Genomic DNA, 13,575 nt, shown 5'->3' with positions numbered 1-13,575 from the left:
GATAATATTATGTTAGATATATAACATGTAGATATGAATTTTGTCATATATAAATGTTTGTGTTATTGTTATTAATACTATTAGTCTTATTAATATTATTACTTTCATAATTACTATTAACATTAAAATTCATTGTTATAATTATAAGTTATCATTTCTAATAACATTAATATTATAACTAGTAATAAAATCATGATCTTAAATATTATTTTGATATTATTATCATTAAGATTATTATTATTATTATTATTATTATTATTATTATTATTATTATTATTATTATTATTATTATTATTATTATTATTATTATTATTATTATTATTATTATTATTATTATTATTATTATTATTATTAGGTATTATTATTATTATAAAGACTTAATATTATTATCATAGATTATGATTATTACCATTATTACTATAATTATAAGAAAATAATACAATTTATTATTATTATCATTAATATTATTATTATTATTATTATTATTATTTTCATGAGTATTATTATTGTTATTATTATTATTAATTATTATTATTAATATAATTAATAATTATTAATATTAATTATATAAAATATATAAATAAATAAATAAAAATCGTACGATCTTATTTCCTATAACTATCAAACTGTTCTAGATTGATGCTCCTGTATCTGATTTGGGTACCAAACGAACTTAATAACAGATATAACAAAAATCAGTCACGATCAAGCTTTATTTTTCTTATCCTCTTGTTATTTTTTTCTTCTGCTCATACGAATATGACTCAATGTTGTTACAAGTCCTAATCCAATCACAATACAAACAAATTAGGATCAAACATATGTATTATAATTCGTTCAATCACTCTGAGACATCCAATTAGCACCACAATCCTTTAATTTAACAGAAAATAAAAGATTTTTCCCTGTTCTTCCACTTTTTAGCCAAAACACGAATTCATTTTGAGTTTTAAAATCTTTAAATGCAGAATCATTGGAAATCATGTGTTTAAACTTTCTGCAAAATTTCAAATGTCAATTTATCATATCGAATTCGAATTTTGAGGTCAAAGTTCGATTTAAAAAGTCAAAGGATCTGTTCTTGAACAAAATTCGAAGTTTATGTTATGAATTACGTTCAATTAACGATTACTATAGTTTCTAAACATGATTTCAAAACTTTTTCATGTTGTAAACTTTTTCTGAAACATTCGAAATTTTAAAAATTGAATTTGAGTTCATCATGAACTTCGGGAACTGTTTTATTTTTTTTGCTGTATATGTATTTTTTTTTTGGTTTTGTTTTTGTTCTCCATTAATACAAAACGTTTACAACAAGTCGTTTTATTTAAATTACAAGTTTTAAAAAAAATATATAAATAAAGTCAATGTTAATCTGGAGTTCTGGGTTCTGATCGATTAGAAGAAGAAGAAGGAAATTAGAAACAGATTAATATGGTTTATCCTTAATTGAACCTAGTTATATTCAGAAAAGCAAGCGACAGCAGAATGGTTAGGGTGTGGTTATGGGTAGCGGGAGGTCGCGGGTTCGAGCTCGGCTATGGGCATTTCTTTTGCAAAAAGCTTAGGAAGGGGTATACACTTTTATTTTATCTCTATTATTATTATTATTATTATTATTATTATTATTATTATTATTATTATTATTATTATTATTATTATTATTATTATTATTATTATTATTGTTATTGTTATTGTTATTGTTATTATTATTATTGTTATTGTTATTATTAGTATTATAAATATTATTTCTATTATTGTTATTAGTATTGTTATTATTAGTTATTATTATTATTATTATTATTATTATTATTATTATTATTATTATTATTATTATTATTATTGCAAGTATTATAATAATTATTATTAATAACGCTAAAAATAAGTGTTATTATTATTAATGTGAATATAGTTATAATTATAGATAATATTAATATTATTATCATTTTGTTACCTAGTAACATCATTAAAAAAAATTATTAGGGTTATTATTATTAGTAGTGATAATATCGATATAAGTATTATTATGATTTGGATATTATTATTATTATCATTAAGTATAAAAACTATTATTATTAAGTATTATGAATATTAATTATTAATGTTATTATTACTAATGTAAGTATAACTACCATTTATTATTATTACCATAACCCTAGTTACAATTATGAATATTATTATTATTATTGTTATTACTAATATTATTATCAAAATAAATATTATTATTAAGTGATATGATTATCAGTATTAATGAGATGCTTATTACTATTATTATAAGTGTCAGTATTAACAAAAATCATTATTAGTATTATTATTAATAAAGTTATTATTATTATTATTAGTAAATCATTATTATTAACAAAACTATTTTTTTAAAACAAATGTATATTTTGTGCATAAAATATACTTATTACATATATAGTATAATTATATTAATATTTTACATAACTATATATATATATATATATATATATATATATATATATATATATATATATATATATATATATCAAACCTATTAATATTAATTATATAAATATTTGCATATAACAAACTATTGATTTTTAAAAATAACACTAAACAATTATATATATAAATATGGATATATTAATATAACTATATAAATATTAACTATATTAAATATATATAAGATATATAATTTAAGACTATAATATATAAATCTGTTTGATTACGATGATACGTGTTAATAGATATACAATTGATATAGGTTCGTGAATCTGAGGCCAACCCTGCATTGTTCAATATTATCATATGTATTTTTACTACAAAATACAGTATTGTGAGTTTCATTACTCCCTTTTTAAATGCTTTTGCAATATATATTTTTGGGACTGAGAATACATGCGCTTTTATAAATGTTTTACGAAATAGACACAAGTAATCGAAACTACATTATATGGTTGAATGATCGAAGCTGAATATGCCTCTTTTGCTTGGTGACCTAAGAATTAGTAAACCAGTCTACTAATTGACGAGAATCCTAAAGATAGATCTATTGGGCCCAACAAACCCCATCCGTTGTAGCGGATGCTTTAGTACTTCGAGTTTTTATATCATGTCCGATGGATCTCCCGGAATGATAGGGGATATTCTTATATGCATCTTGTTAATGTCGGTTACCAGGTGTTCAATCCATATGAATGATTTTTGTCTCTATGCATGGGACGTATATTTATGAGAACTGAAAATGAAAATCTTATGGTCTATTAAAATGATGGAAATGATTAATTATGTTAAACTAATGAACTCACCAACCTTTTGGTTGACACTTTAAAGCATGTTTATTCTCAGGTATGAAAGAAATCTTCCGCTGTGCATTTGCTCATATTAGAGATATTACTTGGAGTCATTCATGACATATTTCAAAAGACGTTGCATTCGAGTCGTCGAGTTCATCAAGATTATTAATAGGTTAATTATAGTTGGATATATTATGAAATGGTATGCATGCCGTCAACTGTCGATGTAATGAAAGTTTGTCTTTTAAAAACAAATGCAATGTTTGTAAAATGTATCATATAGAGGTCAAGTACCTCGCGATGTAATAAAATGTAATGTATTCGTCCAGATGGATTAGGACGGGTCATGAAACATATGTGGCTTTAAATTTGATAAAAAAAATGAAAGAGGTGAAATTACGAGTGGCTAAATAAGGCAAATTTTGTTTCTTTTATGTTCAGATTTGGTGGTGTTTGAAAGTCATTGGCGGTGTAACGACCCCGACAAATCGTCAAGTGACGGCGTCGTCTACGTAGGTCCCATTGCATGGTCATAAGTCTTTAAGACAAAGCTTGACCAAAATATGTCGCCTTCATTTCAAAATAAAGATTGTTCCCAAAGTTTACAAGAATTGTTCAACCAAAAGTTAAGTTACAAGGTTATAAGTACAAAGGAAATCTAGGCGACACGGTTTAAAGTAAAGTCATAAGATGCTCCATGAAAAGCATGTATACTCGACATCCAATGCAAGTATCAAATAATGAGCGGAAGCATGTATCACATATCGTGCAAGACCTGAGAAAAACATAGAAATCTGTCAACGAAAACGTTGGTGAAATCATAGGTTTAGTAAGTATTAAACGTTGTTTTTGAACCACAAGATTTTGTATTTCCATAACGTAGATTATCCAAATCATTTGCATTCCAAAAGTGTTGTTATACGCGAGCACTCAATTATCAAAACTTAACCAACGTTACCCCATCACACAGTGCTAGAACCCACACTAAAACACAAAAATATATTTCATCCGCATAACGGTAGCGAACCGTCCGAATGAGGGTTTGTTAAACCCGTATGGCCACACAATATAAGTTCTCGCTTACACCCTGCAAGTGTAACTAATGATAATCGAATTGAGGCATTTTTGTTCTAACTCGCACGTGGAATGTTTGTTTTCACACTTGTGTTCAAAACATAAAAGTAAGTAGTACAAGATGTAACAAAGTATATGTTTTCTCAGCCCACGATTTAAAAGTATAAAAGTTGTTGAAAAGGTGGGACTATGATCTCACCTTGAGCGCAAGAGTTAATAAAGTACTTCAACGAGTAAACGCGTGCAAAGACAAAGCTAGTCTTGACCTAAACATATAGGTTATATCAATAACGGTAAACACAAAACGGTCAAAGATGTTCAATTAGTCCTATGGCTCGTTACGACTCGATTAATATAGCATGTGAATCAATTTGTCAAGTTTCATGCACGATACAAGTAGTTAAGTATGTTAGAACGATTGTATAATCGTTTGGTTAAGTTTGACTAAAAGTCAAACTTGGTCAAAGTCAAAGTCAACGGGGTCGGGTTGGGTATCCGACAATTTTCCCAAGACGAGAAGTCATATAAGAGCCTAATAGTCAAGTTTCATGTTAAACGGAGTTTTAGTTAAGCGGAAACATTTTTGTGACATTTAAAAACAAAAGAGAGTGGCCTGGGGCTTTTGCGCGGCGCGCACTGGGTTGCGCGGCGCGCACCCAAGTGCGATTTCTGGTCAGAACTCAACCAAGAAGGCAAACATCTGGGATCTCTGATTCTGCGCGGCGCGCGGGTAAATGCGCGGCGCGCAATACCTGGGAATCATGCAGTTTGCAGAAAAATGGTCCAAGTCACGAACCAAAACATTTTCCAACCCAACTCTTGACCCGCAAACACTTATAATGCCTATCATATATCGTCGAAAAGGTATTTTGACGAGGAATACAACTAACTACCTTTCACAAGCAAAAACATCAATTACAATAACCGAAAACTCGTCAATTGATCAAGAAAGGTTTATTTTCAAAGTTTCAAGTTCGTAAAACGTATTTTATGATTCGGGAATCCAATTTACACATACGATATGCCGTTTCGAAGGTAATTAAGCATACATTGCATCTAAACACTTACTAACAACATTAACAAGCATTCAACGCATCAAAAGTTCATTTCAAAGTCTAACAAACCCTAACCAAAATTCACAAAAATCAATAATCGGGTTTTTGAAGTTTTCTTAATCAACCTACGCATCAAAACGAAGCTAGTGATACTAGTAACACAATTAAAACATGAACTTTAACAATCAAACAACATTTAATCTTCCAAAATGCAAGATTAAGCAAACCCATTTCAAATGTTCAAACTAGTTACTCAAAACAACAAATCGAGCAAGTAAATCATATATTCATGCTAGACACGAGCCATAGACACTAACTAACACCATTTCAAATCAAAAACACGAATTTAGAGAAATCTAGAGTTTTAGAAATGTTACCCAAACGAGATGAAGTTGGTATCAAATTGTAGAGGATGAAGAGAGGATTCCAAATATGTAATTTGTTTTGTTGTAAGCCTCCTAGATCGAATTTAGATGATGAATGATTGAATTGGGTGTTTGTGTGTGTGTTCTTGCTAGAGAGAAAGAGAGAGAGATGGAGGTGATTGAATGGTGGTGATTGGGGTGGACTAGTTGACCTAGTCAACTAGTTTGCCCCGTGTCAATTTTAGTCCCTCGAGTTTAGAAGCGGGTGCGGGATTTAACCGATCGAATATTTTTAAAACGCAAGTTAACGAGAGGTGTTATAATTAAATGACGGAATTATTATGAACGTTAGTCAACGGAAACTACGAATTTAAATAACGAAAGGTATTATTTAAAAAAAAAAAAGACGGGCGTTAAAATAATTTAACGGAAAAATGCGGGATGTTACATTATCCACACCTCAAAAGAAATTTCGTCCCGAAATTTAGTTGGAAATAATAATCGATACCTCTCACTCGAGACCGGAGATGTCAATGCTATGAATAAGTGAAGGTACGTCCTTGAGTGTTCTCATGAATTTGGATTTTTACGATCCCCGGTTTCAACTGGTTTTCCTATGAAGAGAAGTTTGTCATCAATAGCTGGTGCATCTAGAAGGATTGCAAGTTCCTGTTCCGCAGGACACGTTTCTAAGTTTGTTACACGAAATGTAAGGTAAACGGAAACTTAATTGAGTCGGCAGTTCTAAATGGTAGGAAGCGGCTCCAATACGCCCCAAGGTTTCAAAAGGTTCAATATTGCGGATATAACCTTCCTCGATTTCCCGAAATGAATTACACCTTTCCAAAGTGCGGTTTCTCAATACTACGCGGTCACACACTGGGTTTGGTGGGGTTTTCATCTAAGTTCGGCATAACTCTTCTGGCGACAATGGGTTGTCTCGAGCCCTTCTCGGACTTGAACGATCTCAATTGTTGTTTCTTGATGGAGTTCAGATTTCGGTGGTTGATGCTTTGGTTAAATGAACAGGGGTATGACATTAGCGGTCATATAGGGTTTCGGAAAGTGCTGCGTTAATATACGAGTGATAGCTGTCGTTGTAAGAGGAACTACTGAAGGTGACAATACCAGTCTGTAACATGTCTTTCCAAGATTGAATCGTACGTTTGCTCGGTTCGTCGGTTGTGGGAGATACGCGGTACATGTGTCTAAGCGGGTTCCCAAGGTTTCTTGTAACACTAGAAGTGAAACGAGTATTTCGATACAGGATAAATGACGAAGATACACCGTGTTGGTGTAGAATCTCTTAAGATATGTTTGAACAAGTCAGTTAGGGTTCGAAAAATGTTCGTTAGGACTATTCACCCTCGTGGCGAATACTAATGTAATATGAGGAATTTCTCTATCCATGGAGGAATGTTACAAGGAGTTTCTTTAACAGAAATGCGAGCGATAAAGATAGGAGTGAAATGAGGACTTAGAATAGGATGAGCTTGCATCTCGAGGTTGCCATAACGCGCCTCTAGTTGTCGAAAATTGAAGTCTGGAAGAGAAACAAGATAGTACACGTAATTGTATAGTTCGGGGTTGAATAATAGTTGGCCGATTATCAGAAACACAAGGACGTTAAGTCAAAGAAGAGTGAAGTATCATTGGATTGTGTGTTATCTTAAATTCCAGTAATATCAGACGGTAACGGTGAAATAACATAGGTATGTAGTGTGGTACGTGATGACGAGAAAGTTGATCGGATCCACAATTTAGTATTCGAATTCTTCGCGCAAAATAACGAATTTTAGTTACGTTGATTTTGAATCGAGAGAGTATGGCTTTCGGCGTTCAAGTAGAAATATTTCCATGTTTGAGTTCCATCTAGTGCTATACGAATTTAGCTAGGAAGGTTGGTGTGAAGAATCACGCTCAAGGTTAGAACACGGAGAGGTTTAAAGTTTTCCTTAGTGAGTTAACGAGTTTAAAAGTCGTGTGACACCGTGTGATACCATTCTGTAACACCCCAGCTTAACATGACCACAATATTGTCCGCTTTGCCCGCAGGCGCACGGCTTTTTCTTGGCGATAACACACGAGAAAAGTCAGAAATGAATCTTCGGTAACAACCGGTGAGATCTAATATTTTTACGAATATAAGTCTGAGTTGGGAGAGTTTCCTGATTACATGTGGCTTGATTTCGAGATTGATTGTAATGCCTTGACCATTAACATCATGGTCTAGAAAATTGGACTTCGTTCAACAGAAATTCTCACTCGGAGAATTTGGTATAGAGTTGCTCTTTTCTCAAAAGTTCGAGCTTAAGATGGTGATGTTGTTCGTTTTCCTTCTTTACTTGAATAAGTTAAGATGTCATCTATAAATATGATAACAGATTTGTCTAGATAAGTTGCATACGTGGTTTAGGAGGTTCATGAATACGGACGGAGTCCTAAATAAATCAAACGGTACTAAGAGGGATTTACAACTAACGTTGCGAGCTCGGAAAATGGCTTAGGAGACATCGTCTCCCTTAACCCCCAATTGATGATAACCAGAACGGAGGTCGATTTGGAATACACGGGATCCACGCAAATAATCATGAGGTAATGGATACGAGGAAGAGATTATTGGTTTCCAACCGAAAGTTACTTAGTTCACAATAATCTATACATAAATGTAGGGCAACAATTTCTCCTTAATGAATAGGTTTTGAGTTCCTTAGTTCTATAGGTGTCGAGTCCAATTTCTTAACGCATATCCTCCGATAAAATTTATAGGCACGCAATATATTCCGTCGGTCACTTAAACCGTCTAAGTAGTATCTGGGGGAAAGAGGTGGAATATAAAGAGCACGAGTCAAATCCTTGGTTATAAAACGTCTAACGGTACTCGAATCGAATAAGTATGAAATATACGGTTTGTTGTGAAGAAACGTACCCGTGACTAGTCCATCATCGTCTCGGGCATCCTAGGTGTCGATGTTGTAAGTTCAACGGCGCGCGTTGGTTTTTGCTTTATTCTTTGGGCATTCATTCCTAAAATGACCCGATTGGCCACATTTGTAGCAAATACTCGGCTTTGGTGCGTCGGGCCCCTTTTGAGTGACGGGGGCGGTACTTCCACAATACTTGGCAATATGACCACTACCTTGGCACCGATGGCAAATTAGCTTGCCACATTCACCAAAATGATGCTTGTGGCATTTGTTGCAAAAAGGTCGTGTCCCGGCATAACTTTTCTTGCCGACGGGGGTGAGAGGTTCCTTGGCAAAGTTGTAGTTGTAGTTACTCGATTGGGGGGCTTCCCATTTTCTTTTGTTGTCACCCGACTCATCCTCGGCTTTAGGTGCCGGCACTTCAATCTCGTCTACCGTTTCGATCAATTGACGGGCCATATTCAGGGCCTCTTGGTGATTACTGGGTTTGGATGACATTACTCCTTGTTTGATGCTCTTGGGAAGACCATCCATGTAAAGTTCAACCCTTAGAGGTTCGGGGGTCACGAGGTTTGGGCACATCAAGGATAGCTCAGAAAATCGTTGATTATATGCCTTTAGGTCATTCCCGACCGCTTTTAAAGTTCTTAGTTCGTGTTCGAGCTTACGGGTCTCTTCGCGCGGGAAGTATTCGGTGATCATCTTTTTCTTTAAGTCGGCCCATGAGAGTGTGTGGGCTTCATCGATACCCACCGACAGCACATACGTATTCCACCATGTGAGGGCGATACCGGCAAAAGTGTGGGTGGAATATTTGACTTTGTCTTGGTCCCGACAACCGCTTATGCTAAAAACGGCTTCTGTTTGCTCAAACCATCGGGTGAGCACAACCGGTCCTCCGGTCCCATCGAAGGTGTGAGGTTTGCACCCCATGAAAGTTTTGTAGGAGCAACCCTCGTTTGAATTACCGGCTCCATGGTTGTTGTGGTTGTGGTTGTTATTGATGTCGGAGGAGATACTAGCCATAGCCGCACCTATGGCGGTGGCTATCATGCGTTGAAAAGCTTGTTCGGAAGTTTCATTACGTGGTCCGCGACGGGGAGGCATTGTTCCTTCAAGACACAAGAATATCGTTGATTAGTATTCTCAATAATACTAATCATGATAGGGAATGATGATGTAGAGAAAATTTTCCTTGACTCGCCTTAAATTCTTTATGTCATAATGTCGGAATGTCCATATAAATCACCGTAATATAATCCCGGAAATTATATTACCCTGATTCTCATGTGCATTTAACATTACCTCATAAAGTCAAGGTGGCGCGTCAACAAAATTTATCAATCGTAAGATCAAGATCGAATACGAGTTAGATATGATAGAAGAGTTCGAGTATAGATGCACAAATAGTCAAGTAATTCCTACTTCAGTCTATATGCCGGTTGTAGTCTAGATTCACCTATGTACCCTATGACTCGGGGTGAACACAAATGAACTCTAAATCCCTACAACCAAGGCTCTGATACCACTTGTAGCGACCCCGACAAATCGTCAAGTGACGGCGTCGTCTACGTAGGTCCCATTGCATGGTCATAAGTCTTTAAGACAAAGCTTGACCAAAATATGTCGCCTTCATTTCAAAATAAAGATTGTTCCCAAAGTTTACAAGAATTGTTCAACCAAAAGTTAAGTTACAAGGTTATAAGTACAAAGGAAATCTAGGCGACACGGTTTAAAGTAAAGTCATAAGACGCTCCATGAAAAGCATGTATACTCGACATCCAATGCAAGTATCAAATAATGAGCGGAAGCATGTATCACATATCGTGCAAGACCTGAGAAAAACATAGAAATCTGTCAACGAAAACGTTGGTGAAATCATAGGTTTAGTAAGTATTAAACGTTGTTTTTGAACCACAAGATTTTGTATTTCCATAACGTAGATTATCCAAATCATTTGCATTCCAAAAGTGTTGTTATACGCGAGCACTCAATTATCAAAACTTAACCAACGTTACCCCATCACACAGTGCTAGAACCCACACTAAAACACAAAAATATATTTCATCCGCATAACGGTAGCGAACCGTCCGAATGAGGGTTTGTTAAACCCGTATGGCCACACAATATAAGTTCTCGCTTACACCCTGCAAGTGTAACTAATGATAATCGAATTGAGGCATTTTTGTTCTAACTCGCACGTGGAATGTTTGTTTTCACACTTGTGTTCAAAACATAAAAGTAAGTAGTACAAGATGTAACAAAGTATATGTTTTCTCAGCCCACGATTTAAAAGTATAAAATTTGTTGAAAAGGTGGGACTATGATCTCACCTTGATCGCAAGAGTTAATAAAGTACTTCAACGAGTAAACGCGTGCAAAGACAAAGCTAGTCTTGACCTAAACATATAGGTTATATCAATAACGGTAAACACAAAACGGTCAAAGATGTTCAATTAGTCCTATGGCTCGTTACGACTCGATTAATATAGCATGTGAATCAATTTGTCAAGTTTCATGCACGATACAAGTAGTTAAGTATGTTAGAACGATTGTATAATCGTTTGGTTAAGTTTGACTAAAAGTCAAACTTGGTCAAAGTCAAAGTCAACGGGGTCGGGTTGGGTATCCGACAATTTTCCCAAGACGAGAAGTCATATAAGAGCCTAATAGTCAAGTTTCATGTTAAACGAAGTTTTAGTTAAGCGGAAACATTTTTGTGACATTTAAAAACAAAAGAGAGTGGCCTGGGGCTTTTGCGCGGCGCGCACTGGGTTGCGCGGCGCGCACCCAAGTGCGATTTCTGGTCAGAACTCAACCAAGAAGGCAAACATCTGGGATCTCTGATTCTGCGCGGCGCGCGGGTAAATGCGCGGCGCGCAATACCGGGGAATCATGCAGTTTGCAGAAAAATGGTCCAAGTCACGAACCAAAACATTTTCCAACCCAACTCTTGACCCGCAAACACTTATAATGCCTATCATATATCGTCGAAAAGGTATTTTGACGAGGAATACAACTAACTACCTTTCACAAGCAAAAACATCAATTACAATAACCGAAAACTCGTCAATTGATCAAGAAAGGTTTATTTTCAAAGTTTCAAGTTCGTAAAACGTATTTTATGATTCGGGAATCCAATTTACACATACGATATGCCGTTTCGAAGGTAATTAAGCATACATTGTATCTAAACACTTACTAACAACATTAACAAGCATTCAATGCATCAAAAGTTCATTTCAAAGTCTAACAAACCCTAACCAAAATTCACAAAAATCAATAATCGGGTTTTTGAAGTTTTCTTAATCAACCTACGCATCAAAACGAAGCTAGTGATACTAGTAACACAATTAAAACATGAACTTTAACAATCAAACAACATTTAATCTTCCAAAATGCAAGATTAAGCAAACCCATTTCAAATGTTCAAACTAGTTACTCAAAACAACAAATCGAGCAAGTAAATCATATATTCATGCTAGACACGAGCCATAGACACTAACTAACACCATTTCAAATCAAAAACACGAATTTAGAGAAATCTAGAGTTTTAGAAATGTTACCCAAACGAGATGAAGTTGGTATCAAATTGTAGAGGATGAAGAGAGGATTCCAAATATGTAATTTGTTTTGTTGTAAGCCTCCTAGATCGAATTTAGATGATGAATGATTGAATTGGGTGTTTGTGTGTGTGTTCTTGCTAGAGAGAAAGAGAGAGAGATGGAGGTGATTGAATGGTGGTGATTGGGGTGGACTAGTTGACCTAGTCAACTAGTTTGCCCCGTGTCAATTTTAGTCCCTCGAGTTTAGAAGCGGGTGCGGGATTTAACCGATCGAATATTTTTAAAACGCAAGTTAACGAGAGGTGTTATAATTAAATGACGGAATTATTATGAACGTTAGTCAACGGAAACTACGAATTTAAATAACGAAAGGTATTATTTAAAAAAAAAAAAGACGGGCGTTAAAATAATTTAACGGAAAAATGCGGGATGTTACATTATCCACACCTCAAAAGAAATTTCGTCCTGAAATTTAGTTGGAAATAATAATCGATACCTCTCACTCGAGACCGGAGATGTCAATGCTATGAATAAGTGAAGGTACGTCCTTGAGTGTTCTCATGAATTTGGATTTTTACGATCCCCGGTTTCAACTGGTTTTCCTATGAAGAGAAGTTTGTCATCAATAGCTGGTGCATCTAGAAGGATTGCAAGTTCCTGTTCCGCAGGACACGTTTCTAAGTTTGTTACACGAAATGTAAGGTAAACGGAAACTTAATTGAGTCGGCAGTTCTAAATGGTAGGAAGCGGCTCCAATACGCCCCAAGGTTTCAAAAGGTTCAATATTGCGGATATAACCTTCCTCGATTTCCCGAAATGAATTACACCTTTCCAAAGTGCGGTTTCTCAATACTACGCGGTCACACACTGGGTTTGGTGGGGTTTTCATCTAAGTTCGGCATAACTCTTCTGGCGACAATGGGTTGTCTCGAGCCCTTCTCGGACTTGAACGATCTCAATTGTTGTTTCTTGATGGAGTTCAGATTTCGGTGGTTGATGCTTTGGTTAAATGAACAGGGGTATGACATTAGCGGTCATATAGGGTTTCGGAAAGTGCTGCGTTAATATACGAGTGATAGCTGTCGTTGTAAGAGGAACTACTGAAGGTGACAATACCAGTCTGTAACATGTCTTTCCAAGATTGAATCGTATGTTTGCTCGGTTCATCGGTTGTGGGAGATACGCGGTACATGTGTCTAAGCGGGTTCCCAAGGTTTCTTGTAACACTAGAAGTGAAACGAGTATTTCGATACAGGATAAATGACGAAGATACACCGTGTTGGTGTAGAATCTCTTAAGATATGTTTGAACAAGTCAGTTAGGGTTCG

Source organism: Rutidosis leptorrhynchoides, chromosome 4 (genome assembly GCF_046630445.1).
Source record: "Rutidosis leptorrhynchoides isolate AG116_Rl617_1_P2 chromosome 4, CSIRO_AGI_Rlap_v1, whole genome shotgun sequence".
NCBI classification, from domain to species: domain Eukaryota; kingdom Viridiplantae; phylum Streptophyta; class Magnoliopsida; order Asterales; family Asteraceae; genus Rutidosis; species Rutidosis leptorrhynchoides.
The sequence above is the reverse complement of the archived record's forward strand: the minus strand, read 5'-3'. Positions refer to the sequence as shown.